The sequence below is a fragment of the Arvicola amphibius genome, chromosome 1 (assembly GCF_903992535.2).
Source record: "Arvicola amphibius chromosome 1, mArvAmp1.2, whole genome shotgun sequence".
NCBI classification, from domain to species: domain Eukaryota; kingdom Metazoa; phylum Chordata; class Mammalia; order Rodentia; family Cricetidae; genus Arvicola; species Arvicola amphibius.
The window spans coordinates 85,778,139-85,784,752 of record NC_052047.1 but is presented as its reverse complement, the minus strand read 5'-3'; positions in this window follow the sequence as shown (position 1 = coordinate 85,784,752).

Here is a 6,614-nt window from a genome sequence, read left to right as displayed (position 1 = left end):
AGAATTGGGGAAACATGCTGTCAAATGTACACAAGAATACATTTACAGATCCTGCTAAAAACTTTTTTATAAGTGATTTGTTTTTGTATCTTGCGTACAGTTGTGTTTATCAAATAAGTAATTCTAGTGCAGTTCATGTTAAGCCGTATCTAACCCAATATATACTAGATACAGAAGAACTAAAGACTTCTTGGGAAGGCCTGTTTGAAATGAGAGTATAATTAGTAACCTATCCTTCTATCTTGAGATGGAGGTAAATACTATGGTACTTGTTTATGCTAGGCCTGTTTTCTAACACTGGGGTAGCAGCCTTCTAGTTGAGAAAGCGAATTAAATACTCTACCACTGGGCTGTGTCTCTAGCCCTCAAAACAAGTTTTTGACAAGTAAGAACTTCAGTCTTGAGATGTTTAACTGCTCGCATGTCTGTTACTCTAGACATCTAGATTAAATAATAGTAGTAAAATAGAAGGAAATGTTGAGTCAGTACTATTTAGATATTTTCCCTTTTTTTTTTTTTTTTAGGAGATGACCTTTAAGATAGAACTTGTGACTGGTAGAAGCTGTATAAGAAGAGAGCTTAGGCAATAAATGGCACAGCTGTTTCTTTTAGGGTCTTTGTTTGCCTGACTATGCTAGGTTACAGTATTAACCTGATAGCTACTTGCATCCATTTTTTATCAAAAATTTTAAAAGGCAATTGTAGCTGGGCGGTGGTGGCGCACGCCTTTAATCCCAGCACTCGGGAGGCAGAGGCAGGCGGATCTCTGTGAGTTCGAGGCCAGCCTGGTCTACAAGAGCTAGTTCCAGGATAGGCTCCAAAGCCACAGAGAAACCCTGTCTCGAAAAACCAAAAAAAAAAAAAAAAAAAAAAAAAAAAGGCAATTGTAGACTAGAAAGGCAGAAACATTTGCTTTTGTATCTTAGTCCCACAGACTTAGGGTGATTTTTTGAGGAGAGGGTGTACTGGCCACAGCCCGACGTCATTGTTTTATAGTGCACCTCACGGGAATAAGTCATAAGGTGCACTAAGAAAGCAAGCTTCAAATTGTTTTCACTGTATTTTGTCAGCTTGGGAAGAAAGTGAGAAATAAATCTGTTTTCATGATCTAATATCTTATTCAGGGACTTGACCCTGTCTGGTGTATCACAGTTATCACTTCCTGAGTACAGCTAATGTTTATCTTGTGCTTTCTTTAATGGTAAAAGGAACAGATTACAGTTAAAGTTTTATTTTTAATATACTGTGAAAATATTTTACTGGAGAAATAAAATATTTTAAACTTGATTTTGTTTTTCAAGATAAATGTTAACTTGAAAATATAGTCTATGGGGAGTTTTTGTACATTGTATATAGTTATGCTACTACAAACCAATGAGTCTTGTTCTATTTCTTTTTGATTTAACGAAAAATAGTAGATTTTCATTTGTAGAAAAATTTAACAGGTGAGTTAAATAAAAAAAAAATCTTGAATTTAAATGTTGGGAGACTTGGGCCAGTTGAAAAATGTCTCAGTGGGTAAGAGCATCCTTACCATGAAGCCTGGCTTGTTGAGTTCAGTCCCAGAACCACATGGTAGGGGTGAGCCAGCCAGTGCAAGCTGCCCTCTGACATTCACAATTGTACTGTGTCACAAACACGTACACACTCAATAAATAAAAACATCACTAAGTTTGAAGACCTACATTCCATTTCATTATTTTTCAATTTCTTCATTGCTAACATTGAAGATAGCTGCCTCATCTGCCTCTTATTAGAGCTTCCTTTTTTAAGGACATTAAACACTAAAATGGTGTGAATTTTATGTTTTACAAGTTTTTCCTTATGTACTTAAACATTTTAAATCCTTCATAAGTGTTACAGAGTATACCCAAAACTCAAATTCACATGTATTTAGTTAAGAATTAAAATTAGGGCCAAGAGAGGTGACTCAGCAGACAAGTGTTTACTATTGCAGATTATCTCTAGGCTCAGTTCCTATCATCCACATCCATCTGTAACTCCAGTTTCAGGAGCCCAGTGCCCCCTTCTGGCCACCACAAGTACTGCACGCATGTGGTGCACATAAACTCATGCCAACACAAACATACGCATAGTGAAAAAGAACAATTAAAATTAGTTATGAGCATGGCAATACAAAATTTAACTTTTTTTTAAACAAGTTGAAACTGAGAATGATGGCACACATCTTTAATCACAGCAGAGGCAGGCACATCTGTGCTTTCAAAGGCAACCTGGCTTGCTTAGTGAGCTCCAGGACAGCCAAGATTACAAAAGAGACCCTGTCTCAAAAAATAAAAATTAAAAACCAAAAAAGAAAAACAGATGGAATATTTACCGAACTCAAGAAATTTTCTTTTCTTAGTGTTGCTTTGAAATATCTTTTTATATTGTGTAGCATCTTAGTTTATCTCTTGGGAAAATAAACTTTATTTAAAGCCAGTTAGTTCTTTATAAATCATGTGGCAACTTGGAATATTTTGTGCTGTACATTACATTTCAAGAGAGAGTCTTTAAAGTATTTCTCCTCATGTAAAATAAGCTTTGGGTTTTGCTCATAATTTATTGATTAGATTTGTCATTGGTGATACCAGTTTCACCCCTGCTTCTCATTCCCACCTGCATTTAGTGTTTGTCTTTCCTAGATATCTTCCATACTTTGGATAGAGCTCCCTAAGAAGTTTGGAAATTTTTAAGTTTTATATAAATTATATTGAGGTATAAATTTTATTCTGCTTATTACTTTTATAAAATTGGGTTTTCAAATCTCTTGAGGTGCTTTTGGCTAGCAGGTGTTCCTCCATTTTGTCTGCAAACCATAGTTCACCGTCTCGTCTAGTCACAGACACTGTATCCCGTCTCTTCCTACATCTGCAGATTGCTCTTGGGTGAGTTTACTTGGCCGCTTCTGTTAGTCTTAAAGTTACCGAGATCTTTCACATGTGCGTATTTAATTTAGAAGCTATACCTGTACTCTCTGGAGAGGTTGTTCCAGTTTTCCCATCCAACAGCAAGACATGAGCATTTCTCATTTCTCTTACATTTCCCTGGTACATGATTTTTTATGATTTTTTTGTTAATCTAATCTATATAAATTGTTTTTTTCTTAATCTGCATTGTCTGGCTACTGAGAATATGTGTGAGTTAGTTTCCTTACACTGATAATCTTACAGAAACAACCTACTGCAAGAGCCTATGTTGGGGGTCCCTGCAAGCATCACAGCGAGCAGGGAAACGATCCTCCTGAGGCTAAGAATAAAACCTGGGTCACAACTTTAGTCAACACTGTGTCCAAAACTTCTAGAGTCCTACCAAGCTTTAAACATAGTGAAACTTCAGGGAAAGGTTTCCATGTGACAGGTACAGCAACAGAGCTGTAGACACGGCTACATAGAAACTCCTTTGCAAAGTACATCAGACTGGTTCTCACTAACAGAGAAACAGTGTTCAGGATAAAGACCTGGGGGGAAATAATTTGTAGTAGGCATAAAGGTGGATTTTATTAATTAAAAATGCAAAGTACCTAGGACCTTTTTCATAAGGATGGGTTCTAAACACTGAGAGACGAAGCTCAGAATTTGGGGGGATTCAGGTGAAGGCTGCTCCATAGAACAGCAAAAGATGAGCAGTGTTGTTAGTCAACATCCACTCTGGCCTTTCCTTGAAGAAAAACCCTGCATGTTTTTATAAGGTGTGCCTCCTACAGGTTTCTTGGTTTTGCTCCTTTATTATTATGTTTGAAAAAGTGTCTGTCCATCATGGCAGCCGAGTGGGTCCTGTCCAGAAAGCAGAGTGGATCAGGCCAGGGCCAGGGCACGCTACAGCCAAGGACATGCCCCAATTACCTGCCTATCTGCTCTAAGCAACCCCACCACCACCGTCACCGCCTCCACTAATGCTGTCATATTTCCATCCATTAAAGGCTTAGCCCACTTATTTGATCAGAGACCTCTAATCTTCTGCTTATTCTTTGATGCAGTTATCCTGGGTTCTCCACCCTTTACCTCCAGGCTCCTTTGACCTTTCCATACTCCAGAAAACATGTTTTTCTAGAAGTGCTGGAAACCTGCTGTGTGCTGTGTAAAGTGAAGCCTTGAACTTGAATGTCTAAAGTGTCTTTGATTCTGCTCTCGATTGGAATCAGTTTCAGTATTGAATTCCAAATTGACTTTACTACTTTAAAAAGATGAAGGAACGTCTCTGCTGTCCTTTAGCTCCTATTGTGCTCATTGAGAAATCTATCTGAAGCTATCCTGATTTCTGTTTTTGTTTGTTTCCTTTCTCTCTGGAAGCATGCAGGGTCCTCTTTGCCTTCATCATTTGTAAGCTTTGCAATGTACTTTAGTGTTTATACATTGTACCTATTCAGATTGGAAATTCATAACCTTCAAATCCAGAAACTTTCTCCTCTCTGAACACTTTTTTTTCTCATAACAGCTTTTGCTAGTCTACATACCTTCTTTGTCTATCTAGGGTTATAAATAATTGTGAATTATTTTGCTCAACTTTGATTTTCCTATAAACCCTTCCCCCTGTTGGTCACCTCTGTGTGTGTTTTATGTGACTTTGATGAGTGATGCTTTCTGCTGATCCGACTTCCTGCTTAGGGTCAGAGGCTGGACAGCGGACTGAAGCCTTCGTGCATACAGGTGGGCTTGCTGCCCGTGAACTTACTGTTAAATCTAATTTGAAAGGCATGGTAGAGTGGGCTAATTTTTCTTTAACTTACCCTTCCAACCTCAAGACAGTGACCCACCAGACGTACAGACTAACCAGGACAGCAGACAGGTGGGCAGATACGGCGAAGGGTGGTAAAGAACTGAAATTTCTCCTCCCAAACTTGCCAGAGCTGCCGCGCTCTTCAGAAGTACAGTCATGGAGGGGGAGAAAGAAGCAGGAGGGTGTTGATCTAGGAAATACTTCTCTGTGGAAACATGGAGTAGAGAATTCGCTTACACTGATTGTGTTAGCTTGGACATATGTTTTCCAGTATGTCTTTATATTTGCTTGTGTTTTAAGTTTTATTTTGTTTATCTCTTTCTGGTTGTAAAGAGGAAAGTATTTCGAAGTTAAAACTTGCTAATAGTTATTCATGGTTTTGCCAGTAGTTACTTCAAATAATTCTGCCACTTTCTGCAAGCTCTGTGCTTTTATTTACTAGCTATATTGGTCAGGGTTCTCTAGGGAGATGGAATTTATAGAATGAAGTGTGTGTGTAAGTGTGTAATTAAGTACATACACACACACAATGGTTTACAGTCCAGCCAGTCCAACAGTGGCTGTCTGCTGCAGTGATGAGGCGAGCAGGCCAGCTTTTCATCACGCACGGCTTCCGCACGGCTAGTTTACACCTGAAATAATGACACACAAATTGTATTCATTTAAACACTGCCTGGCCCATTAGCCTCTTACTGGCTAACTCTCATATCTTGATTAACCCATTTCTATTAATGTGTGTAGCACCATGAGGTGGTGGCTTACCAGGAAGATTCTAACCTACGTCCATCTTGGGCCGGAGCTTCATGGCGTCTGCCTGACTCTGCTTCTTTCTCCCAGCATTCTGTTCAGTCTACTATCTAAGCTGCTGTCCTATCAAAAAGCCAAGGCAGTTTTTTTATTAACCAATGAAAGTAACACATAGACAGATGACCCTCCTACATTTCCCCTTTTTTCTGTTTAAACAAAAAAGGAAAGGCTTTAATATAGTAAAATTACATATAACAAAACAGTTATAAAGCAAGAATTACAGTTACAATATTTATATCTATTTTATCTTTTATCATAACTAAGGAAAACTATAACCATTCTTCAATGATATTACCTAAGTAAACAAGAAGTAAACAACTTTCAAAACTCTAGAAATGACAGAGACATCTCACTGCCTGTACAGTCACCCAAAGTTCCTCTGTACTGTTGTTGGGGCATCCATCTTCAGCCTACAGGCCCATAGTATCCAGCTGACATTTCCATAAAGCAGGAACTTTTAAAAACAGTTCAGTCACTTTCTGCTGTGTCCTGTAAAATGTCTCGCAGACTCTTTCATGAATCAGGAACCCCGAAAGACCATCTCACCTTTAGGCAAGTTCAGGAGTCCTCTCTCTGCGGGTTCTTCATATCCAGTTAAGCAGTCCAGGCAAGAGCAGTTTCTTGCCAAATGGCTAACCAAATCCATAAGGAGCCTCTTCGATGCCCATTTTCCTTTTGAAGTAGATGGTGCTGCCAGGAGCAGATGAGTCTCATTGTCATGAAAAGCCCCAAGTTATTAAAACATTAAATGCCATATTCTGTAGTCTTTGAAAGATATGAAGAATGCCTATCTGAAATATATCTATGCACATCTAGAAAATCTAACATGACTACAAGCTTGACTATTATTGATGATTATCCATTAACCTATATTTTTAATTATACATTACATTTTTAAATGAACTACACAATCACAATACCTTAATATCAGAAATACATATACATATAACAAAATTGACCTTAAATTTATATCAATAGAGTAAAATTTATAGCAATGTAAATTATTCATATCTATATCATATCCCCCTTTAAATGTAAAAACATTTATAAACAATATTTGGGAATATGGACATAGTTATTTCTCTCCA